Below are 27,407 nucleotides of genomic sequence, written 5' to 3' on the forward strand. Positions count from 1 at the left end.
TGGTAACAACAGCAACAGCTACGACATCGACAACAGTAACAACAACACCAACAGCAGCAGCAACAGTGACAACTAATGCCCTACGTGGGGGATTCTGCATACCTACGGGGAAATACCTGCATGGGGCCCCGAGGGGGCGAAGCCCTAGGTGGGGGCAAAGCCCTATGTGACAACATTTTGAATTTCCCGCCATTTTTCCCCGCCAAAAATGCTGCGCTCAGATTGGCTGGCGCGGGTGGGGAGGGGGAAGGGGAGGGGGAAGGGGAAAGGGGAGGGGAAAGGGGAGAGGGGAGGGGAAAGGGGAAAGGGAAAAGGGGAGGGGGAAGGGAAGAGGGGAGGGGGAAGGAGGAGGAGTGGGGGTGGTCTCAGGTGGCGCATTACCTACTGTATTAACGTGTGTTCGAAATGGTTTATTCTATCGCGGAAAGAGTAGAAATTGTTGCAATTTATTATCGAAATCACGATTGCGCTAAAGCTACAGCACGAATTTTTAATGCCAATCATCCTGAAAAAAATGTAAACCACCAGTACGTTAAACACCTGATTGACAAATTTGTTGCAACAGGTTCGCTTTTAAACAAGAAACGTGAAGTAATTGGGCCAGTTCGAAATGAAGCAGTTGAAGTGGCAGTTTTGGGTCATGTACAGATGGATAATAAGCAATCGATTACAACTGTGTCTCAAGCTTCTGGCGTATCCCGTTCCAGTGTTCATCGAATTTTGAAAAAACACAAGTTTCATCCATTTAAGATGACGCTGGTTCAAGAGTTACATGAAGATGACTTTGATCGCCGTAACCAATTTTGCGAATACTTTAGTGAACAACTTCTACTGAATCCAAATCTTCTCTACAATACATGTTTCTCCGACGAATGCACATTTATGTTGAATGGCGAAGTGAATAGACACAATTGTCGTTATTGGAGTGATACTAATCCGCATTTAATCACGAAATTTCATACTCAGACACCTCAAAAATTGAATGTTTGGGCAAGCATTTTGGGCGACCATCTTGTTGGACCATTTTTCATCCAAGGTAATCTCGATGAAAACACCTATCTAGAATTATTGGAAAGTACAATTGATCCTAGGATATATGAGATTTTAGAAAGTGACGACAATTTACTAGAAAATGAAATAACCTTCCAACAAGATGGTGCGCCCCCGCACTATGCTGCTGCTGTGCGACAATTTTTGGATGACCATTTCCCGGGGCATTGGATTGGCAGAAGAGGTCCCGTCGAATGGCCACCAAGATCTCCGGATCTGTCCCCTTTGGACTTTTTTCTGTGGGGTCATTTAAAATCACGAGTGTACGCCACTCAGCCGGAAACATTGCAAGTGCTACGTCAGAGAATTGTAGAAGAATGCCGATTAATAACTGCGGATGTCTTTAATAATGTTCGAACAGAATTTGAAAACAGACTGTATTATTGTTTGGAAGTTAACGGGGGTCATTTTGAGCAATTCATCAAATAAATCTGATTTATTATTTGCTTCAGCTTTTTTATTTCATTTCTGACTTTTTTGTAAACTGATAGACACATCAATAACAATTAGGTAATGCGGTCATGTGTAGTAGATGAAAAACTTATTAGTGGTGGGCATTTGTGTAGAAATTACTACGCGTAAGTTGGTTTGTCATCTTTTCGTTTGTAACCAATAATTCTGTCAAATCTCAACCGATTTCTAAAAACGGTACGTCACTGTATTCGCAATGAAAAGGGCTTTAAAATGATGTGCCACAAGTGGGGTAGTTGCATTTGAAATTTTTAAGTTGGGGTTGCTAGGCATTAGGGGGATGAACATATCGAGTTGGCTTGACTGTCAAAAAAGCTCCCCCCAAGAACAAAAATCGACGGGTCTCGGCGAATTTTGAAATATTATTCGGTTTTCCAATTATAGGAGGGTCAAAATTTTCGTTGGGATACCCTGTATACATATTGAAACTTTCTTGAATGTGTCCGTGTATACTTTTATGATCACTCTGTTACTGCGTACAATTACTGCATTTGTTTATTTCTTTACAGTGGCGTAGGTTTTTTTTATAAAAAGGGGGTGACCCTGTGCTGTTGTGCACCACTGGTTGAACCTTTAGAGCTCATATTTTAGGAAATACAAGGCCTACTATCATACATTATCTGTACTAAATTTTATTGAAATCGGTTAATAGATTCCGGAGATATAAGCAAAAAATCAATTTCTTTTAACAACTTCAACACCCTGTATCTCTAAAACGAGACCGTTCCAGACCTATGTTTATAAGGCAAACACCTACTATTTTAAAGAGATCTATCTACCCTCGAAGTTTCCTGCATAAAATTCGGACCACCCTGTATATAGGAATATCGATAAACAGAAATAGACAGTTGTACAGCGCAAAGACAATACAGAGCACCCACTAGATCTAATAGCAAGATTCTAGCAAAACTGAGAATTTTTTAGCCAAAATTATACAGAGAGAAAAATTATAATAATGAACCGAGAGAAGGGCTTAGAGCTAACTGGAATTTGAAAACGACTCATACGTAAAATTCAAATCATGCATTGAAAGCCACAATACAGCAAGTATATAAATTTAGAAGACTTATTATCCAGTCACAGTGTTTTTCGAAGAAGAGATTCTTATTTTGCAAAGTACTTACTTAAAAAACATAAAACTAATATAATACAGGGTGTAACTTCAAGTGGCGGTCAGTTTTTTTGGGGTAATAGTACGTACTCCCCTGGGTACGAATCTAAAATTCAATAGTCGAATTATAATTAATTTTAAAAACTACACTTTAATCCTTGTGTACGCCGCCACTGACAGGCGTAAATCAGGACACCCGGAACTTGCATATCAGTGCACTATCAGCGTTGCCATTTGCTTTTAAATCTACGTTGTGCGAAATAAAATAGTAACAAAATTAAACCGTCAACAGTTTAAATTTAAGCAGAATTCTATCATCTCCCGAATACTTCTGACAGGCAACGGAGGTTAGCCACCGCTGTTCTGTTGTAATCCCCGTTTGAAAGCAGCTACTGCGGACTGACTTCACGCCTGATATGAAACAGGAATGGCCGAATACGTAGTTGTCGACTTTATCGGTCCGACTTGATAACTAACTAATGTTGCTCATTAACTCAACTCCTTAGCATGGTATCATCCACCGACAAGCTCTGAATTTTCACCTCAAGTTAATGATTCAAAAATGTTATTTCAATTTGAAGGATCGTAGAGTCTTTAGCGACCATTTTTGGAAGAAAATATTGATCTTGTTTTATTTTTATACGTTTTGTCAACAGGAATAGGTCAACTTCCTAAAATTTGCGCAACCTGATTGGATTAAACACAATTAAACTGAAATCACAGTTAAATCAAAATAATGAATATGGACACTAATGAAGTTAATAATTTGAAGCGTTTCATCAGCCTATTTAACTGGTAATATGGTTTTTAAACTGTAAAGTTGAAACCACATTATTTAACGTAAAACAGCGTAAAACAGAGAGGGTTCTCAACCAATAACTGTTATTGCCTTCCTTTAAATAAACTTTATAACCGACCGAATAGGACACAGTGTGCTCCCAATTTAAAAATTCCATTCACTGAAATTACGATTGGATGTGCCGGCTGTGCGTAATAATTTTAAGCTTATTTTTAGAGCACAAAAATAAAACAAGGAAAGTGTATCATTTTATAAAGAAACAATAATAACTTGTTTAGAAAATGCACCTCACATTATGCCTGAAGTAGGCTTCAACTTTTTCTATTTTTAAAGCGACTAGCCACATAATTTGTCTAATATTGGAACTACATAAACCTTCATATTTAAATTTCTATAAAAGTCGATTACAGTACAAGTAAGAACAAAATTGTCGAATTGGGATACATGATCTGTTTTAACATATCAGTGAAAAATGAAAAATGTATATGCACAAATACCTACAGCCGCAATTATAATAATGAAAATTAATTAATTGCATATGATTTTCGAGTGTGCAACTGACAAATAATTAATGTGTTAAAATTAATTTACATTTCATTTGAGATATAGATATACAAGTCTGTTTTATACAGGTTGTGGTGCTTATAGAAAATAAAATTCTACACCGACATTTTTGATGATGTATGAGGTGAAATTATATAATTATTATAGCTCAATTATAATCAAATACTATGACATTTTGAAAGGATTGACCAAAAAATAAATGTCGGCCCTAAAATAATAAAACACCTATACAGGGTGAGCCAGAAAGAATGGGTCAACACTAAGCTGAAGATACTAGACACCAAAATATTATGTTTGAGTTCATCATGCCTTGTACGAATGTTGCTGGTTTAAGAAATACAGGGTGTTCAATGTTTACATTTTATTCTAAAAATTCTCAGTAATTGAGAAAGTTTTGATAGCATGACTCTCAAAATTGGTAGTGTTGGGTTTTTTGGTGCGAGAATTGCGAATTTGATGCTTATTTTGACGTTGCTCCCATAGGGCGATAGTTTCACCGTATTAGTTAGGTAAACCAAAACATATTTTTGTTATCTGTTGAGCTATGCTTAAAAAAGTTAAAAATAAATAAATAATACTACTCTTGTTTAGGTCGCCTAACTTTATCGGTTCCTCAGTTATTTGCATTAAAAAGGTTCAATGTATTTCGTGGTTATTTTCTTTCAGGAGCTGATACTGCTATTTCTTTTCTAAGTAGGCTTGTGTCAAATTTTCATGTCAATAAGTATTAGCGTACTTTGCGTGCGTGTGATTTACTATTCGTGCAAAATTATTAGCTAGTGATCAAAAAATGCCACGACATAATAATTTTTCAAAAAGTGATATAATTTGAGCTTTTACTCAGGCTAATTTTTATGGACATGCGGTGGCCCGAAGATATGTACAATTGTTCCCAAATAAATTGCAACCTAATTATAAACTATTCAGAAGTCTTTACAACCGCTTAGGCGAATCTGGATCTTTTCAACCAAAAAGTAACCATGGTACTCTAAACTCTATCACTATCACTCGTCGGTTAAGTGCGTCAACGGGGGCAAGCCAATCGTCCATTTGTAGAATTTTGAAAAAAGAAATGCTCCAACCATATCATTATACTCCGGTTCAGCAGTTATTGCCTCAAGATTTACCAGCCCGCCTACAATTTGCTCAGTTTATACAAAATATGCAAACGGAAAACCCCGAACATTTTCCTCATCGGTGGATTGGCCGTAGGACTGAATTACTTGGCCACCGAGAAGTCTAGACTTAAACCATCTGGACTTCTCAGTATGATCAAACTTTAAGGATGCGGTGTATCATGAAGAAATTAATTCTGTTTAGGTGTTATGGCAGAAAACACAAGTAGCCGCGAATGCATTTAAAAATAATAGGGTCATTTTGTTTAATATTCAGAAAAACTTAAGAGAGTGTATAGTAAAATATATTGAGGTAGGTGGTGGACACTTCCAGCATTTAATTTAAGGTTTGTTATTATTACCATTATCAATAATTGTTATTGTTATTTACATCTTTAGAGGATAAAAAATCACTACAAAATAAACTGAAACTTTTAAATTCATAAAACTCAAAAAACGATAAAGTTAGACGACCTAAACAAGAGTACATTTTTTATGTAGAATTAAACGTTCTTTTAGATTTTCAACTTTTTTTTAAGCATAGCTCAACAGATAAAAAAATATGTTTTGATTTACCTAAATAATACTGTGAAACTAGTACCCTAAACACCCCACTAAAAGTCTTCATTTATGTGGCTTTAAAATACCCGAAAAAAAGGATACTCCTTCGGCTTCTATCAGCAATGATCTGCGTGGAGGTTGAAGATTCAAAGCCTACTATCCAGGCGATACTCTAATCTGTTGAATCGGTACCATTTCATTCAGAGCCGTACTTATAACTATTTTTCCATGTCATAATAGAAGTTTTCTTCAGAAAACCTGATACATTTTTTTATATATAACTTTTATTTTAATTTTTCTCACAATAAACTCCACCCTATATGCATTGAAATACTTATGACAATAGTAAACTGTTATTGCACATTTCAAAAGATCAGAAAGTTTAACAGTATGACCAAATTGTTTTTTGTATTCATAATTTAATTTCAGAAAGAAATATAACAACATCACCTTAGGGTTTCTTTGTTTTCCGCTGAAACGTACTGTGAACTTACACTTTTATTAATTTCTAAATTTAGTATCTCACTTTCGCTGTCAAGGTTATATTTTAAAAAGTAAACAACACAAAAAACATATTTACTCGCCTCAAAATTAATAGGGCGTTTCAATTCTATAAGACTTTCAGGATGCCTGAAAAATTACGAGAGTGCAAATCAATACGTTTAATATTAATGACCAAATAAATATACATCAAGATAAATTGTGGCTGCTGGGATGTGCCTCGTTTCAAGTAAGCGCATCTTGACTTTGTTTTTCATTAGAAATTTATAAATGATCTCTAATTTAACATGTTCATTGATCTACAATTTTTATATTAGAAAATATTCCTATATTTCCATAGTTTGCAAGTTGAATGCAATGAACCCATTATTCAGTAACATATGGTAAATGTACATTATAATTTCATAACTCAAAAATAAAGACCTATAAAGAGTTGGATAGCTTTATATGAAATACAACTTATTTTATGCTCATTTATGATTCAAATAATTTTGTTTCAAACACAGAATACACACTCGTTGAACCAATTGCGGTATTTAGTTACTGTGATCATTTTTAAACATAGTTGCAATATCTGAAGATCAACGCAAAAATAAGATAAATAATAATAAATAAGATAAATTAATTCCTGAATACAAAACTTAAATTTATTATATTGTAAGGTGATCATGATGCTCATGCGTATAAACAAACAAATTTATTAGCATCATGTCTCTTATATTTTTATTCATGTTATACAGGGTGTTTGTAAATAAGTGCGAAATATTTTATGGGGTGGTTGTCGAAGTTAATTTATGAAAAAAAGTTCATATAAACGTAGGTTTCGGAGTGTTTAAATTTTATTTTTTTATTTATTTTTATTAATTATTTCAAAGAGTTTTAAAGATATTGACTCGAAATTTGATTGTTGTATTTTATTTAGAAATATTGTCAGCAACCTACCAGATAATGTATCAATAGTCATTAAAAATACACAACTTGCTTTAAAATATGTTTTATTTTCTTCCTCAAAAACGGTGAATCCTACGATCCTAAAAATTGAAGAAACCATTTTCATTCAGAATTGATGGCGGATTTCTAAAAAAATATCAAAACGAGAAAAATCAGTGGCGTACTGTTTTTTTTGGTTGTGCCATTGTCGCATGAACGCCACTGGTGCAAATAAAAATATTCGGATCATCCCAAAAATTCACATTTAACCCTCCAAAGCGTTTTTCAAATTTTGAGTCAGTATCTTTCAAACTATTTGAAATAATTAATAAAAATAAATAAAAAATTAAAACACTCTGTATATCGGAAACGAAGCATATTTAGACCAACGTTTATATGAACTTTTTTTCACAGAATAACTATGGCAACCACCCTCTAACATATATATTTCGCACTTATTTACAAACACGCTGTATAACATTTTTTGTAAAAAATGTAATAAAAATTAGAAAAATTATTTTTCACTTATAGTAAAAATTGAGAAGAATTGAAATGAGCTTATATAAAAAAAAAAATTTACATTTCTTTATAATAAATTAATTCACAGACAAAGGAATGTTAAAAAAATTTCTGACAATGACCATGACTGAAAAAATTATATGCCACAAGGATTTGGATGACAGTTACAAATTTTATTAAATAATTACATATTTAAATTTATTTTTTACATTACAACAGAAATATCTAATTATAACAATTTTTTTTTATTATTTTGACTACAAATTGGTAAAATATGGTTTAGTTTATATGGCTGAGAATTAAAAAATTGGAATCCAACTTTATGTGTTTGCTAAAAACAGAATCAAATCATTGCAAACATTTTGAAATACATATAAATTTTTAATATAAACATTTCCATAATAATAAATTCGTATTTTTTTTCTCATCTAGAAAAAGTAGAATTGTAAAATATTTAAAACCTTAAATTATATGATTAAGAACCTCATCCCTATAAATATAATTTTAAATACGTAAATATACGATTTAGATCTATTTTCCATATTATATGAATCCCATTTAATTTAAAATAATATTTTTTCATATTATGGCTAATTGTCCAGTCCGAACCTGTATTTTCTATACAGGGTGTTAACAAAGGAGTGTAAAATATTTCAGGAGGTAATAGTATGAACCAAAATAAGCAGAAAAGTACTAATAAACATGGGTCCGCAAAGTAACGGTTGCGGAGATATGGAATGTTGGTTAAGAGAAATTTTTTTGCCTTTTTCCATATTCAAATTTATGTCAGTTACATTGCGGTAGTCAGTTTTTCAATGCTGTAAAAATTTTTAAATAATTATAATATACAATAAATAGATATAGATCAATCTCATCATATAAGCCCATTTGATTTATTAGTACTTCAAATTTAGTTTTGAGTAGGACATTTTGAGATATATTTTAAAATTGCATGATATGCGAAAATTAATACTGTTTTTGTAGACAATTTTTACATCTCATTTCATTGTGAATCAACTTGGAGTATTACATAGATAAATCTTTCCTGCAGAGTACATGTACANGCTTCGGTGGCGTTCCCATTAGCACGACCATACATGAAATGCATGTCTGTTAATTCTGCGTTAGAGTAACCAGCCATAGCGAAAGAAAACTTGTGCACTGAGAACAACTGTCAAATACGTACTGTTTATTTCACTAAACATCAACCAACTATTATAAGAAAATACACAACGTTTTTGCAAAATAAAAAAAGGGGCTAAAAAACATAAAACATTCCATATCTCCGCAACCGTTACTTTGCGGACCCATGTTTATTGAGACTTTTCTGCTTATTTTGGTTCATACTATTACCTCCTTAAATATTTTACACTCTTTTTTTAACACTCTGTATAAGGGACGTGTCAGTTGGTAGAAACAAGAATAATGAAATTTGCACACAGCATTTATGTGACATAAAAGCCTTTACCGGCAATTAAAAGCGGCTTTAAACCGAGGGTATAAAGGACTTTAATATATTACCTGACTTTCGCATTCTGCCTTCTGGGCTCATCGACATTTCATATTGTCGTTTACATCTACATGGTATTTGCCTGGGTCACATTTTTATAAAACATAAAAAAGCATAAAAAAGTAATTTATTTGCACAATTCCCCATCACTCTCTTACCACTCTTTCATATTTATATTATACTTACACTGCCAACCTGTAACACCGTACTAATAAAAACAAAAACAAAATAAAAAGAAATGACTTATCGTGGAATCGAGATGATCTTGACCCTTGTACGGTCTATAGACCTATTTGACTATTTACTGAACATGAATCTGAAGTAGATTTTCCTCGATCATGCTTCCCTAACGTTTGAGGTTACAATCATGAAAGGTTAGGTCGGTTAGGTCATCGCTCTAAAATTTTCTGAAGTCGCAGTTTTTCTGGTTAGGAATGCATAAACTGAAAAAAACTTGTTGCAATTCTCTTTTGTTTGCTTCGAATCTAAACCTTTCTAGATGAGGATTTATTAATTTACACTCAATACGTGAAAACATTAACAATGCCGTTTTCTACGCCCTAACGGCGTTTGCCGTTAATGAAGAATCATATAGAACACTGACTTATTTGGCGAGATTGTTTGATCCATTATGCCAAACCCAAAGTTCGTTCAGCATTAAATTTCCGTGTGGAAATCGTTTTCTCAAGGTCACCAATGCAAAATTGAAAGAAAGCGTTTGTGATAGACAGCAAATTGGAAAAATGTTGACGAGACCAGATCTTTGTCTCCAACAATTTCTGTCAGAAAATATACCATAGCTTAATTCTCAAGAAGTTAGATATTCACAAGAATGGAGACCACAAAACTTCAGCAGAATAGTTAAAGAACCAGAAGTTGCATATCCTTGTATACCCATATAGATTAATTTCCAACGATTATAAGAGAAGCGAATATTTCCGTCGAGATATAGAAGAAATAAGGTAAACATGTACAAGATAATTGAACGTAAATGCGATTGTCGACTTCTGTTGGACGTTGAGGATCATCCAAGAAGAATAAATCTCGACCAGACACTGAAAATAAGAGAATAGATTATGACAGATAAAAATAAATGAAAATTTTCTTGCTAATGCAAACAAAGATAGAGTTGAATTGGACCGTCTTTGTTTTCCTTTCCAAAAAATTAAAATTACATGAATTAGTATGTTAAATAGCAATTTCTCAGCAAAATCACATTTCTATATTTGTCACTAGCGCATTCGCCATTTTATAGAATATTTTAATCAAATATTTAATATAAAAAATACATTTTTTGTATTCAATTGATGTTATGCTATAAAAGTTTATTACACTTTTGTTAACTTGTCCTGATCCATCGATAGAGTTCTATTAACTTAGTAATCATGTATATTAGGTTTGAACTTTCCAATATTAGGCCAGTCACTATAGCTTTTTTTCGGGGAAAAAAATATCACTTTCCAAAAAACATTATTTATCACAAGCACAAAGTTATTTAGTTAGAAAAAGATTATTATTTAATACACTTAATATAGAGTACAGAATATGCTTGTAACTATTCTAGAATCACTTACTAATATTTATAACAGTAGAATTGTTTGGTCAGCTGTTGGAATAAGATATAATGATGCTGAATACAATAGGTAATCTGGCATGCAATCTGATACCTGTGTAAACTCATATAACTCACATAAATGTTAAGAAATAAAATTAAATTAGTAAGTACGTTGATAATTAATTGATAATTGACCCTAGCACAGCTTTCTACAAACGCTATGATCAACCTTTAAGTATTTAGTAAAAATATTAAGAATTATTAGAGTTTTCTATAAGGCGCAACATCTAAGTTAACATTATTTTAATAAATATTTAAAAACTAATTACAGTTAACAATAATTTGGAGATATTTTTCTCATCTGGTAAGAAATCCCATTGGCGTAATTCTTATAAATATTATTGTCGCTAAACTCACCTAGTGCGTACTTTCTATAGCACATAATCAATACAATTAACTGTTTCAGAAAAGCTGTTCAATATATTTCCGAACATTTTGCTGTTATTTGCAGTTCAGTCTGTATCAAAGCAATTAACATTTTACGGTAATTATTACTGATGTCTTATAAAGCGATTTAGGTTATAATGGAGCAGATTACTTAATTTTTCTTGATATTGCATATCCTTGTATTCCCATATAGATTAATTTCCAACGATTATAAGAGAAGCGAATATTTCCGCCGAGATATGGAAGAAATAAGGTACACATATACAAGACAATTGAACGTAAATGCGATGGTCGACTTCTGTTGGACGTTGAGGATCATCCAAGAAGAATAAATCTCAAGCAGACATTGAAAATAAGAGAATAGGTTATAACAGATGAAAATTTTGGAAATTTCCTTGCTAATGCAAACAAAGACAGTTGAATTGGACCGTCTTGGTTTTCCTTTCCAATAGTGTAAAAACAAATTGTGATCTAATCACCTTAAAGAACATTTAGGTTTCTCATAATCAGTGAAAAGTTATTGAAGTACAATTCCTTTAAAACGACATTGGGTCGTTTTACCAAGAAAAGATTCAGATTGGAGACAAATAAAAAATAATACAATGCAACTAGGTTTTCAGTTCCATGCCAAGCTTCTAATCCCAACATGTGCGATTTCAACGATATACAGGCAAATCTTTGAAGTTAAGGGTTACCATGATTTAATCATTGCAAATTGACTTTAAATTTCTATTCGGCGGGTGAAAATGCATAGCGCTAAATTGTTGTATGATTGTTTAAATCGATGCTACCTCCGTTGTTGTGTTTTGAATCCCAGAATGTTAATATCATAACCTTTTTGAGGTTAGGAAAAATCCATGAACTTGGATAAAACGTCTCATTGATATTCAGCTGTTCAAAACATATCCTGGAATAATTTATATAGTCTCAAGGATAAACCAATTTCTTTATTTTGTATGCATGTGTAATTTTCACTCAATATTAGAGCAACGTGTTTTTAACACCATAAACCATGTATGTTTATCACAATAAGCAATCAGCTACAATATTCACGTCTAAATAACAATTTATCTTGACATCATAAATCCTGCTTGGAAAATATTTAAACGTTAATTGATTAATATGGTTCATTAACTCAAGATTAATTCAATACTATTAATGTGAGACAGAAACCCTAACATTTTCTACTTAAATTAAATAAAACGGATCGTAAATCATATTAACTTAAGACTGATAAACAATAATGTTACTAATACAATTATTCAGTCAGGAACCAGATGCCTAATGTATAATAGAACTGAAATTTAATTCAGCTTAATAGCTACGAAAAATTTTAATAACCTCATTAATTTTACTTGCTTACACTGTTTACAGTCAGGAATTCCTTATAATTGCAATGAAATTCAATTAGTGTCAGTTTTTCAGTAGGTCTTGTGACAACATTGCTCTATATAGATTTGTTAGTGGAGATTGGGTTTTTAAATTTTATGAAGAAATTATTACTGAAATCTTGAAATTCTTCCTAAAAGTTAAGTTTAATATAAGTGAGTACTTATATAAATTTAGTGAAAAAATTGGAAAGCATGAAATGGTATCCTAAAACGTAGATTTTTCTATTAGATATGAAAAAATGTAAAATAAATTTTGTTCAATTTTGCCGCAATATACAGGATGATCTAGAAATTAGTGTAAAAATAGGCAATGATAGAACATTAAAAATGTTTTTCTGTGTTTCCTATCGTTCGTTTTGAAATACAGTAGTTTTTAATTATCTGCTAGGGCTCGCTAACTACTACTTCTCCCAGTCACACTTTATAATTAACCATAGGTCTTTTACAATGTATATCATATTTTATAATGTAAAATTTCAATTTACATAAAAAAGTACACAGTTGTCCGAAAATGAATAGATTAATTGATGAATAAATGAAGAGCTTGAAACTCCATTGGATGAAAATAATCAGACTTAGATCAAGTTATTACAATTTTGTTTCCAGAAAAAGTTATGGGACTTCACATAATTGTTTTGATTTCATTTCTTTGAAGACACGTAATTTTTTAAAGAAGCAGAACTGTACCGAGGTAACTTGATCTAACTCCTTTTATTTCATCCGAGGAAGCTACACTTTAAGTATAACCCTTGCTTTTCTTGAATGTCTGCACACAAAGGAATAAAATTACAATTGACAATCGGCGAGTTTGGATTAGTCAACTGTGTTTTTCTCGAAAATAACAGTATTTTCTATTACACTGAAATTAAACTGTAAAAAACGTAATCTCAAAGATGACCAGACCAGACTAACAATAATTAAGTACCCTGAAAAACATACCTGTACCACATATTACCTGTACCAACTTACTTTTAAAGCAGTACATTTCGTTTTGGGAAAGATAATGCTTCATCTTTGACACCATGTATCAAAAACAAGTGTTACAGAAAAAAGTAGTTTTATTTTTTAATCTTGTGTCGCCTCCTAATATATTTACTAACAGTTACACAACCCTGTATAATTAAAAAAAAGATATTCCCTTATGTAATACAAAATTTTACATCCCATCTTTGAATCATTGATTCAGCAAGGATATAAAGTTATAAACTTTTTTTTATTTTAACGGAAGAAATTACTTTTTGTCCCAGAAATAAGTGCCAAAATTTTACTACATATTTAACACATCAAATGCAACATCATTTGTTCAATAATTTTTTCCACTTTACTTTTTCAAATTGCATACTTTTTTAATTTAAAATTTTTGATGCCCGCCACTGGACCACAAATCGAAGCGCTTACTTGATTGAATAGATATCAAAAAAATGTGTTAATTCGGATACTATAAAAAAATTATAAAAAATTTATTATACCAAGTTACAACAAACGTTGAAAATATCCTCCGTTGTTGACAAAAGATAGCGTTGAAAATTTTCTTTGACTCTTTCTAGGATTCTTGGATTACTGATGATATTCTGGCAGCATTCTTTATTCGTTGTTGTTGGCCTAGGAAAGCCATGATAGCGGGCCACCCCCACAGAGCTAAGACCGAGAACAACAAGGGCAGGTCAAAGATTCCTATCTGTGATATACTCGTATATATTGATGTGTTTTTTGTGTTTTTTATTTGTCTGTTTTTTTCAGTAAGACGTTGGTTATGCAAAACTATTTCCATAAAACTTACCCTTGTTTTAATTTATTTATTTTTTTCACTTTTAGCAAAATATTAAATAAATACAGAAAACTGAAAACGATGTCACAAATCAATAACTTATACTAACAATATACGAGAATAATAAAATATTAGAATCCAGATTTTAAATTAAAGTCATCAAATCTTCAAATCCGTATGCTGAAATGGGAAAGTGCATGGAAATTATGCTAAATTTAATAGAAAACGTAAGAGTACCTAACTGTAAAGTAAAAATACATCAATTAGTATGTTTAAATAGCAATTTCTCATAAAAATCATATTTCAATATTTGTTACTCGCGCATTCGCCATTTTATAGAATACTTTAATAAATATTTAATATAGAAAATACATTTGTACATTCAATTGGTGCTATGCTATAAAAGTTTATTACACTTTTGTTAACTTGTCCTGATCCTTGTCCTGTATGTTAGGTTTGAACTTTCCAATATCACTTTCTAAAAAAAATTATTTATCACAAGGACAAAGTTAGAAAAAGATTATAATAATAATAATATTATTATTATTTAATACATTTCATACAGAGTACACAATATGCTTGTAACTTATCTTGAATCACTTACTAATATTTATAACAGTAGAATTGTTTTGTCAGCAGAATAAGACGTTGGAATAAGATATAGTGATGCTGAATACAATAGGTAATTCTGGCATGCAATCTGATACCTGTGTAAATTCAGATAACTCAAATAAATGTTAAGAAACAAAATTAAATTAGTAAGTACGTTGATAATTAATTGGTAATTGACCCTAGCACAGCTTTCTGCAAACGCTATGATCAACTTTTAAGTTATTTTAGTAAATATTTAAAAACTAATTACAGTTAACGATAATTTAAAGATATTTTTCCCATCTGGTAAGAAATCCCATTGGCGTAATTCTTATAAATATTATTGTCGCTAAACTTGCCTAGTGCGTACGTTCTATAGCACATAATGAATACAATTAACAACTGTTTCAGAAAAGCTATTCAAAATATTTCCGAACATTCCGCTGTTATTTGAAGTTCTGTCTGTATCAAAGCAATAACATTTTATGGTAATTGTTACTGAAGTCTTATAAAGCGATTTAGGTTATAATGGAGCAGATTACGTAATTTTGCTTGATATTAAACTGATGTATTGCAGGTGACATCATCAGAACCTAATTGTAGTAAAAGCTTAAATTTTCGGAAATAGACCTTAGTAAATTAGTTGGTTTAAAACAGTATGTTCGTAATATTGTTGTTAAATATCTGATTTATCTAAATTTGCTTCTTTTATCGAGATACTAAGTATTTTTGCGGTTGAATTATTGCAAAGTAATTCGTAAATAAAGTAAAGTCGCTAGATTTATGGCAATTAATCGTTTAAATTTTGAGTATACGTTTTAATTGCAAAAAATAAAATTTTAGGCAAACATTTCAAATACCGAATTCTAACTAACTTGAATTATTTCTTATTAAGAATAATCCAACATTTTATTGTTCAGTCGTTTTAGTCCGTCATTTTAAGACATATGGACCACTACTTAATAGTCTTTTGTTTTTGTCACACTTTTTTTTTGTAGAGATTTTACGAAAATGTTTTTTTCAAACGGCACACATAAATACTGGGAAAAGTACACCCTCATATATCGCTAAAATTAGTAATTCCAGGAAAAAATGATTTCAATTTTCAACTGCCGTTGTCATTTCCCTTCTTTTCCTTTGAAAACCATATATTGATTTGCCGCTCCTACACACAAATTCAGCACCTACTGTATTGGCCATGAAAATCTTGGTATTAACGTTAAATTAACAAAGATCGACAGATTCTATAAATATAACCAAAATGTAAATATTCACCAATTTTCTCCCCATTGCTACCCTTTAATTGTGAAACGTCCAGAGCACCTCCATTCATCGTAAAAAGGTCTAACGACAACAGAATCACTCCGACCGGACCACCCCTTCGCCCAGCGGTCGCAACCCAACATTTTTTATAGTTTGAAATTTATACATCCTCATTCACATATTTATAGTTTCCTAAAATCTTCCGATTTATTAAATACTACAATATTGAAACCGTTTCTATTCTTAGCAACCTTTATATTTTTGTTAAAAAATAGGTCTCGGTTCACTTTGGGCAACCCAAAAAATTTTATTGAAACGCCTTAAGAAGTAATGGAGTTCTCTTAAAAATACCCCCTAATAATTAATTCATTATAAAATATGTAATTAATTTAATCATAATTGTTTTAGGTAGTCTTACTACACTATTTAATTCTCTTTTTACTATGAGAATTCAGTAATAATGTGTATGTAGGTACTGTTTTACTGAAGTAGAATTCTAGTTACAATTACATACTGTAATTAAAATACGTAGGGTGCATAATTGCCAATGGAATAATCATAGTTTTTGTTTGCTACAAAAAATCCAAAAAATTCTCTAACGATTTATCTAGGATTTAACATCGTTTGCTCGTTATTTCAAACCAGTTGCTGCTTTGATTTCCTCTTACTGTAACACTTTTTGTAAACGTATATGTATCAATATGGCCTGTCCGAATTATATATTGTTTATATTCTTTGTATATATAGAAAAGGTATAATTACGCAGTAGATGTTAGAACTAAACATACTGGAAGACGCAACATTTTTCAAATCCACGAGTTTCAGTTGTGATATGTTTATCTGTAATTCACATGGATCGTTACACAATAATTATTATTATACGTGAACTATGGAAGGGAACGCATATTGGATGAACAATACCCATTGTTCCCAAACAGCGGCATTTATTCTCATATTTCTTATAAATCGGGCTTGTCGTTACCAGGATTGTGTTAATGGATATACCACACTGCACAAAAACTGCAGTTAGGACAACAGAATGCGAGAGAATGAAGGACGACTTGGAATCGGAGATTTATAGGGGACTGCTTTTTTTCACGGCAATAATTGAAAAATATTCAAATTTATTACCTGATCCCATTCCAAAATGTGTTTATTGAAAAAGGTTTTACTTGTGGGAATTGATAGATTGGATTGACACATTAATATAATTAGTTTTTTTGTAATGCTCTTATAACAAATGTCATTAAACTAAAAAAAATAAATAAAGGACAAATTGAAAAGCTAATAAATACTAAAAGTAATAAATATTAAGACAATATTATTTTTTTATGAATTTGAACACCCTGTGTCTTTGTAAGGGGGCATTTTGGAACAAAGGTTTATTGAACCAACTATTTTATTTTCGCGAGAAGTCAACCTTTATACAAATTTTATGAAATTTAATTTATTTTTTGTCACTATGTCAATTGGTCATTTTGTAAGTTTACTTTTCAATAGTTTTTAATAATTAATATTAAAAAGATACGCGAGACATTTGATCATAGAAATATTTCATCTTATATTAATGGAAAAAATATTCTTTATATGATATAATTTTCATACACCATGCAGTTAAAATTAATGAATAGTATAAATGATTTACGCTTGAACAAATTTATTTGTTATGTTAGAAATACGTACAAATACAAAATATACACATTATATGTGTTTCATATAAATTTCAAAATGTTTTGGCATCAGAGGAATAATGGATTTTAAAATCTTGTTCTTTTTATTGTGCATCGGCATTAAAAAATATACGTGAGTAGAATTCTAGCATAATAAATTTATTTACGCTTGACGAAGATGATAACATCAACAAAACGAATGGAATTTCAATGATGTAGAAAATGTGATAATGAAATCGATATTATTATTTAACTTTATATCCGTATCTACCTCATAAAAATACAATACCTTTCATTTTGTTCTATACAGGGTGTTTCAGGATTAAGTCGACAAACGTCTCATTATTAGTGAACTCACTCAAATGTCTCTAAGCACAATAGAGAACTAATTGGTGTGTACTTAAATTGCGTTCAAAGTTAATTAGTTCTGTTCATCAGAAAAAGGAGCGAAACAATTCGAGCTACCATAGTATTATGTAACAAGATCCGTTGACACTTTTATCCAAAAACGATCAACAGACGAATGATTATAGGGATCTGATTTCTATGAACTGAAGCATATTGAAAAATTAGCATGCTAAGCAGAAGCAATATTAATATTGTCACAAGAGTTTTAACAGACGAAAACATCTCAATACCACCCAAAAAAATTTTTAGCACCAATGCGTAGCACAGGTTGTGCAGACACAATGACGAGAATTCCATGCACGTCCGTTTAATAAAGAAAAGATATTTGTTACATTAGGGTGGGTAACAACGAGACTCCAGTAGAGCTAATGCTTGCCTTCGAACGGAACCCAGGCCTATTTTAAAACTTTTATTAGCGGCATTCACAATGGATGCAAGACCTCGGTGCTCACAACAACATTCTATTATTAGACATGAATTTCTTTAAAATTGCAAAAAAATACCTAGAATCTGTCATTTGCATTAAGCGATTTTTTAATTTCTTTTGATTTCTAGTTAATTAAATAATTTCAAAGAGACTATATAGCAAAAGATTTGTCATTTTTACACTTTAAGACTCTACTCCTTTACATATATTCTAAATACTCGTAGCTACTCTAAATTAAAATTACGTACACACATTATAAACTTGTGTACCTGCTAATTAATTATATTTCACACTGAAAAAGCTACGGAAATGTTGATGTCACCACAGGGAAAGGATAAAGATACCAGACAAATGTACCTCTGATTCGTCGCCTGAAAAGCTGACACATTCTCTGGCTCCCTTAGGTAGATTGCCATCTACATAAGTACAAAGTTAAAGCTAACGCAAACTTTGATTAAAATCGTATTTCGCCGACACTCACCCGAAATTTTCATTTTCCAGTATGACACGTAGAACCGTTGAATAAAAATAACAGTCAAAATTTGAAGAATTTAAAATAAGTAAACTTTGGCTCCACGTGTCGATAAATGATTAAATGAATTAAAATTAATAAAACTTAAATACTCTTGGAACTGGTATTCTGAATACCGACTAGAACTTTGTTAAACTAATCATAAATGATGAGATTGTGAATAGTTGTAGAGAATGTTCGTTTCAGTTATAACTTCCCTGCCATTGAAGATGTTGCAAAAATAAAATACAACAAGTTTGCATGTCAAAGATATACAGGGTGATTCAGAACTTATCCAAAAAGAAATTGGATGTACAGGGGACTCTTACAAATACAATTTTGTAACAAAACAATCAAAAAGGGCAGTTCGAAAATGATTTAAAAGTACACTTCTGCACGGCACTGGAAACTGGTCCACTGTAAAACCTGACCTCGCACAATGTGACCGGCACAGCGGCATGATAAAAACAGACAAAAACTTGAAAGAATTCCGCAAGGAAAGGAATAAATAGAATTTTTTTGCACCTATCAGCAAATTCGACTGCTTTTGCCGCTATTGTTATTATTAATTAATAAAATTAATTTGTGGTTTTCATTAATAAAATAATTTGACATATCTGATGTTACAACAACTGTTCAAAATTTGAACTCGTCTTACTCAGTTTCTACGAACTAACACAAATGTTGTCCTGCTTCACCATAACACAAATGTTTTCCCAATAATCGAAATGTTTTCTTGCATCACCATAAATTAAAATGAAATCCATCAACTACGAGTTGCTTTACACGCAAGCCACTTTTGACATTAATTACTAAGGAACTATTGTAAATAATATCGCAACGACGATTGTAAAATCGGATTCCTGTATTCGCAGTCGCTGAGACCAAGTGGCTCTCCACGCGTATTGCGAATGACGCTAGAGATTACAGTTGTCCAGTGATGTAATGCTTGAAAGTACTACAACCTCAATAAGTTTTTTCTCGGAAACTATAAGGATTTTACAAATATATTGACTCCATTTCCCATGCCAAATTTTTTTGGATAAGTAGTAAATCACCCTGTATAAACAACGAATCTATCTATAAGTATATTTTATATTAAGTTTGCAATGAAAAAAAATGGAAGTTTAAACACCCCAACGAATTTAATTTGCATTTCTCCGTAAATTACAATTGTGCAATTCTGATTCAACTTAATAAATTTAAGTTGTACTAAACATCTACTCGACGCAATAAAGTTATATATGTGTACATTTTTAAATTAAAATTAACGTAGGTAGCTGAATTCGCGTCTCCCTGCTTTTATGAGACTTTCTCATCTTCTTTTATGACATGTAATAATTTTGTCACTGCAGTTTATATGCTAAGCAAAAAGCACCCTAAATAATTTCGCATATAGAACATCTATCTTCACACAGTCCACACTGCATCTACTTCTTTAATAAACTGTGTATCCGGCACTTGCGACTTTATTACATTAATATAGACGTGACACATATGAATTCATTTGTCACTTTTTAAATGGACAAATAATCTTCTCCGTCATTTTTCATTTCTAAGCCGTATAAAATGCCAATTTTAATAAGTACTGTAAATAAACTGAGTTTAATAAATATTATGACAATGTTAATCAGCGTTAATCAATCACAATAGCGTGTAGTATGTGATATAATTTCAACGTAAAAAGTGTAAGGTATTTGTTAAAGTAATAAAACTATGAGTCTATAAAAGGAGTCGACAAGGCATTAACGTAAATAAATAACCGTAACAAGGGTTCGACAGACGCCTAACTTCGTTAATGTGTAAAGAGTTAGAAGATTTATTACCACTGTATAAATATTTGAGAAAATAGAAGTCCTGTTCGATTTTCTTGCAGCAAACTGTTATTATAGTACTTACTGTTAATTTATTTCTACAGTTTCACTGTAAGTGGGTGTATTTCTTGCACTAAACGTTAAATTGCATCCTGCTAGAATGAATTTAGATATTGTAGGTATTAGTAACTAATAGGTGTGGGCAAGTCAAAAGAAATTAAATGGTGACACTTTCCAGCAACCAAATATTAGCTATATTTAAAAATTATCAAAATATATGGGTAACTTTCTGATAGCGTTCAAACTTACAACAATATTTTGCTAAGAGATTAAGGTCTTGTATTAATATTTACAGAAAAATAAACTAAAGGAATACTAAATGATTTAAATCTTTCAGGGCCCGTTCAAGTTTCAAAAGGTTATAAGAGTTTCTCGTAAGAGAGAGATATTTCACAAGATTCTCAAATGATATTGTACTTCGAAAACATAGTAAACATTTTTTCTTCAACCACGCCCATTCAAGCTCGTGATAATATGTTTTAACTCATTCCAATATGCCATGAAAGCCTTATCTCAACACTAAGGTTTATCTATCAGGGTGTCAAGTAGTGTCGTTTAAATTTATATAGGTATTTTATCCTCTACTTAGCCTTACTTTTTGGTATTAGTACTATGTTACGACATATTTTCTGTAAACATATTAATATTTTCATTAGTAATGTGACTACAGTCCTGTTAAATTCCGCGCCGCGGTGATCAGTGATCAGCTTTCCGAAATCAAATACTAATTTAAAAAATTTCATCATAAAGATGAATTTGGTAAATTTTCTTATTATAAATGTAAAACATTTATTCTGGTTAAGAAATTAGTTCTTGGAAAAATTCACTGAGAATCAATAATTAACTGTAGGACATTTGAAATAGGAAAATGAAATTCCTGCCAATTTCCTGCAGTACTTGCTTTTCGAGCAACTTTCAGAAATCCACTTCACACTTTTTTAAAGTTAAATATTTTGAGATCTGACACTTATAATAGCTGACACTACATATGCTAGACTGTATTCACACCTAGGATTAGTTTAGTTCAAGCGGAAATGGTTTAATGCAAACTAATGTCTTTCTCAATATACATACAATTAACTTACATCGCTATATTCTATATGAAAAATATACAGGGTGTTAAAAAAAGAGTGCAAAATATTTAAGGAGGTAATAGTATGAACCAAAATAAGCAGAAAAGTCTCAATAAACATGGGTCCGCAAAGTAACGGTTGCGGGGATATGGAATGTTTTATGTTTTTTAGCCCCTTTTTTATTTTGCAAAAACGTTGTGTATTTTCTTATAATACTTGGTTGATGTTTAGTGAAATAAACAGTACGTATTTGACAGTTGTTCTCAGTGCACAAGTTTTCTTTCGCTATGGCTGGTTACTCTAACGCAGAATTAAAAGACATGCATTTCATGTATGGTCGTGCTAATGGGAACGCCACCGAAGCGCGACGTCTTTATGTTGACGCTTATCCAAATCGCCAGATTCCTTCACAAGAAGAATTCACCAAAGATTGCGTGATACTGGTTCCTTGAGCAAACAGTGCCATTTATCCGGAAGACCAAGGTCGGTATCCACTCCTAGAGCAGAAGAAGAAATTCTAGCACTGGTAGAGCAGAATCCAGGTACGAGTGTGCGGAAAATATCAGCCGAGGTAGGAATTAGTGGTCCTCTTGTTTGGAGAATCCTTCACGAGCAACTGCTTTATCCATACCATGTGCAACGAGTACAGGCCTTAAATCTAATAAATGATCATCAAGCACGTTTGGTTTTTTGCCGCTGGTTTCTACGTCATAATTCTGAAGACCCTCGTTTTCTTGCAAATATTCTTTTTACCGATGAGGCCGGGTTCACAAGAAATAGAGTGTTTAATTTTCACAATACGCATATTTGGGCCGACGAAAATCCTCATGCTCTAATAGAATCTGGACATCAGGCACGTTTTTCATTAAACACTTGGATGGGTATGGTATGTGACAAGTTTCTAGGTCCTGTTGTTTTACCAAACCGATTAACAGGCGCTGCTTACCTCAACTTTCTGCAGAACACACTGTATGAGTTTTTGGAAGACATTCCTTTGAATCAGAGGCAACAAATGTGGTTCCAGAATGATGGTGCTCCAGCTCATTTTTCTATGACCGTTAGAGAGCATTTACACCAAACTTTTCCACATAGATAGGTAGGAAGGGCCGGACCTGTTTTATGGCCTCCAAGATCGCCTGATCTGAACCCTCTAGATTTCTTTGTTTGGGGATATTTGAAGACATTAGTGTATGGTACTCCTGTAAATAGCCTGGAAGAGCTGCAGCTACGGATTAATCAAAAGTGTCATGAAATCCAAACCAAGGAAGGTGTTTTCGAAAGAGTTCGAATATCGTTGAGACGAAGATGTCGTGCCTGCTTGGAAATGGACAGAGGGCACTTTGAACATCTTCTGTAACATTGTTTTTAGTTTGTTAAAAGCTTCCTTTGTCGGTTTATTCCTAATAAAATAAAACGTTTGAAAAACGCGCGGACCCATATTTATTAAGACTTTTCTGCTTATTTTGGTTCATACTATTACCTCCTGAAATATTTTACACTCTTTTTTCAACACCCTGTAGTACGAATGAAATTCCGAATTTCACAGTTTTATTGTGGCATATTCTATTACTTTAAATAATATTCAAAAAAATTAAGAACTTTGGAGATGAAATATTTAACACATTTGATAACGAATTTCAGAAAGTTGTTAAAAATCTTATGAAAAAATTAGAGAAATCAAATCTATAAATTGTATATTATTATAAGGAACAACTATACTGTAAAAAAAATCACGCAAATTCCCTCAATTTTACTCAATAATGTGTCAATTTCTTTTCACATCCGATTGAGTGAAATTTTCACTCTATTAGTATAAATACAACTAAAATTTTATGAGTGAAACTATTGCAATAGAAGTGTGATTTTTAACTCTATCCTGAGTATGGAAAACCAATTAAGAGTTGACTTTTTCTCTAATATGATTTAAATTTAACTATTACACTGTAAAAAAATTACACTCAAATTTTACTCAATTTTACTCAATAATGTATTAATTTCTGTCCACAGATTTAGTGAAATTTTCACTCTATTAGTATGAGTACAAATGAGTGAAACTATTGCATCAGAAATGAGTGAGTTTTACTCAAATCCGAGTTACTACTAACTATCATTTGAGCGACTTTTGACTCTATTCTGAGTATATAAAACCAATATAGAGTTGACTTTTTCTCTAATGTGATTTAAATTTAACTATTGAGTTATTTTTTACTCAGACTTGATTTTTAATTAACTAAATATTGAGTGCAAAAATAAATCACTCATAAATGATTAACTAGGATATACAGTGTTGAAATTAATTCAAATCGCGGATCCTCCGTCTGTCCTGGCTGAGACCCGCCAGCTAAGGCCCGCCGCCGCCAGCTAAGGCCTGTTCTCCTGGTGATCACGCTTTTCTGAAGCATTTAACGGGCCCCTATCAACTGTGGTCGAGATTGCAGAAGCAATATGTGAGTGGTACCATCTTCACGGCCCTTTTCAAGTTACTCGAAATTAATATACATTTAAACCATTGATTCCCAAAGTGGTCCAGGTGGACCCCCAGGGGTCCACGGGAGCCCGACAGGGGTCTACGCTTGCGTGGAAAAAAAATGGGGGTCCACAACTCGTTAACGGGGGTCTATAAAAATGTATTAGGTGACCCGACTTGACTTCTCCTATGAATATAGGCAGACAATAATATAGGCAGACAATATTATAAGAAGCTTGACTTCTCCTATGAATATAGGCAGACAATATTATAAGAAGCTCAGCAATTGTTTTTGTAAGAACTTGCATATTCCATATTCAGAAAGAGCGTGTCAAGACTCGCCGATGCCGCGCCGCCCGCCCGTCTAGTTAGCCTCGGTGCACACTTGCGGTTTTCTACCGCCGCGGTGCCAGTGCGATGCCGCATTGCGGCTTCATAGTTCTAAGAAATAGATCAGGCGATGCATACTTCGTCGCATCAATTTAATTGTATTTTAACGACTATTGCGGCACCGCAACGGTAAAATGCCGCAAGTGTGCACCGGGGCTTAAAGTCGTGTCTGAACTTGCATGAATTTGTTGGATTTTTCTCTAATATAAATACGAATGCGAATGATAAACATTACTCAGTTGTTTCCGGAATTTCAAAAAAGAAAGTGTACCTATATAAGTGTTCACCAGTGACGGAAGTAGTTTTCAGACTTTTGAAAATTAAAGTGAATTGATATTATTGTTTGCCAGTGTTGGAAAAGTAAGTACCTACCTATCTATTTGTTAGCAACTTGTACCTGCGGGAAAAATAAACCCACAAACAGTAGGTTCTGAACCATTCCAAGAATAAAGATTTCATAGGTCAAGGAAAATTATAACAGTATTTTTTTAATTTCTTAAATTAACTGATTTTAAGTATTTTTAAGTGATGCGTGCGTTTTGTGTGGAGAGTCCTAATTTTTTATCTTTATAAGTAAGTAAATAAATACTTAGTCGTTTAATCGTAAATAAATACTTTAGTTTAGTCGTCGATACGATACGTCGACAGTACAGTGTTGAATATTTGAAATTTGGTTTTCTTCCATCAAATGCAGACAAGCGATTGCCCATGTGTCTTTTATGCAACAAAGTCTTGAGCAATGACTCTATGAAACCATCGAAGCTGGAAGATCATCTAAGAAGGTGTCATCCTGACAAAATAGGTAAGGATTTGAAATATTTCCAAACATTGAAGGAAAATATGAAAAGAGACCCACCGTGCATAGTATGTTCGCTTCAACGTCTGCAAGCAACGACGATGGCTTGCGGGCATCTTACAATATCTCATTACTTATAGCAAAATCTGGGAAACCGCATACCATTGGAGAGGAGTTAATTTTGGCTGCTGTTGAAGAGGTCTTAAAAACTGTCCTGCACAAATCTTCATTTGACATACTTAAAATAATTCCTTTGAGTAACAACACTGTACAAAGACGTATTGATGAAATGAGCTCTGATGTTGAAAGTTTATTGTGTAATTATCTGTAAACAACTCATTTTTCTATTCAACTGGACGAGTCAACTTTACCTGGCAATGAAGCATTATTATTGGCATATGTTCGATTTATCAAAGGCGAACAAATGTTTGAAGAGTTACTATTCGCGAAAACTTTGAAGACTGACACTAAAGGTGAATCAATTTTTAATGTTCTGAATGATTTTTTTTACGGAAAAATCAATTCCATTCACAAACATTATTTCGGTACCAACAGATGGAGCTCCTGCCATGCTCGGGCGATATCGTGGGTTTATAAGTCATCTTAAAAGGATTATACCAGAGGTAATTGCAATTCACTGTGTCATCCACCGACAACATCTAGTAGCGAAAAATTTGAGTGATAGATTGCACCAAGCGCTTCAATTTGTGATTAATGCAGTTAACAAAATAAGAAGCAATGCATTAAATACTCGCTTATTTGCACAATTGTGCGACGAAAATGATGAGGACTTCCAACGATTGCTGTTACATACCGAAGTACGATGGTTGTCGAAAGGTGCATGTCTATCAAGATTCTATTTGCTTTTCGATTCTGTTTTAGAGTTTCTGAACACTCAAGATCCTGTTTTGAAAGAAAACCTCATGAATTTCAAAGCAGACATTGCGTATTTGACAGATTTGTTCAAAAAATTCAATGACCTCAACCTACAGTTACAAGGGGACAGCCTCAATTTGATAAAAACAAAGAGTGTAATTTCAGCTTTTCTTGGTAAATTGAAACTTATAAAGCAAAATATTGGTCGACGTGAATTTTCCCAGTTTCCCAATTTATCGCAGGTAGAATGCCTCGACGAAGATATTCAGATGTATGTTCAACATTTGATTGCCCTGTATGATGATTTTAAAATCAGATTTGAAGATATTCTGTCCATGGATATACCACCATGGATAATAAATCCATATGATGAAACTGAAGTGGAAAATGTGGTACTGCAAGAAGAGCTACTCGAGCTTAGCACTAATGAGGAGCTCAAAGTAGCATTCAAAAGAGGGTATCAATCATTTTGGCTGCAGGCACAAATACCTGAAAAATATCCAGGACTGTGGGGAATTGTGGAAAAATTTCTCATAGCGTTTCCTTCGTCATATCTTGTCGAACGCAGTTTTAGTGCCGTAACAAACTTGTTGACAAAAAAACGGAGCAGATTAAATATTACAGAGCGAGGAGATTTACGGTTATACTTAACTAAACTCAAGCCAAATATTGATAATTTGCTGTCAATTCACCAAGTACATCCCTCGCATTAAAATTATAACTTTTATCTCAGATTACCATTGTAGAAATTAAAATTTTGATTATATTG

The 27,407-nt window shown here is 32.4% G+C and overlaps 1 pseudogene; it reads left to right on the top strand.

Annotated features, from left to right (window-relative positions):
* Positions 1-120: 120 nt before the first annotated feature.
* The window catches only part of LOC111691806, a 29,003-nt pseudogene continuing 1,716 nt past the window's right edge, over positions 121-27,407 (top strand).

The sequence above is a fragment of the Anoplophora glabripennis genome, unplaced genomic scaffold (assembly GCF_000390285.2).
Source record: "Anoplophora glabripennis isolate ALB-LARVAE unplaced genomic scaffold, Agla_2.0 scaffold476, whole genome shotgun sequence".
Lineage (NCBI taxonomy): Eukaryota > Metazoa > Arthropoda > Insecta > Coleoptera > Cerambycidae > Anoplophora > Anoplophora glabripennis.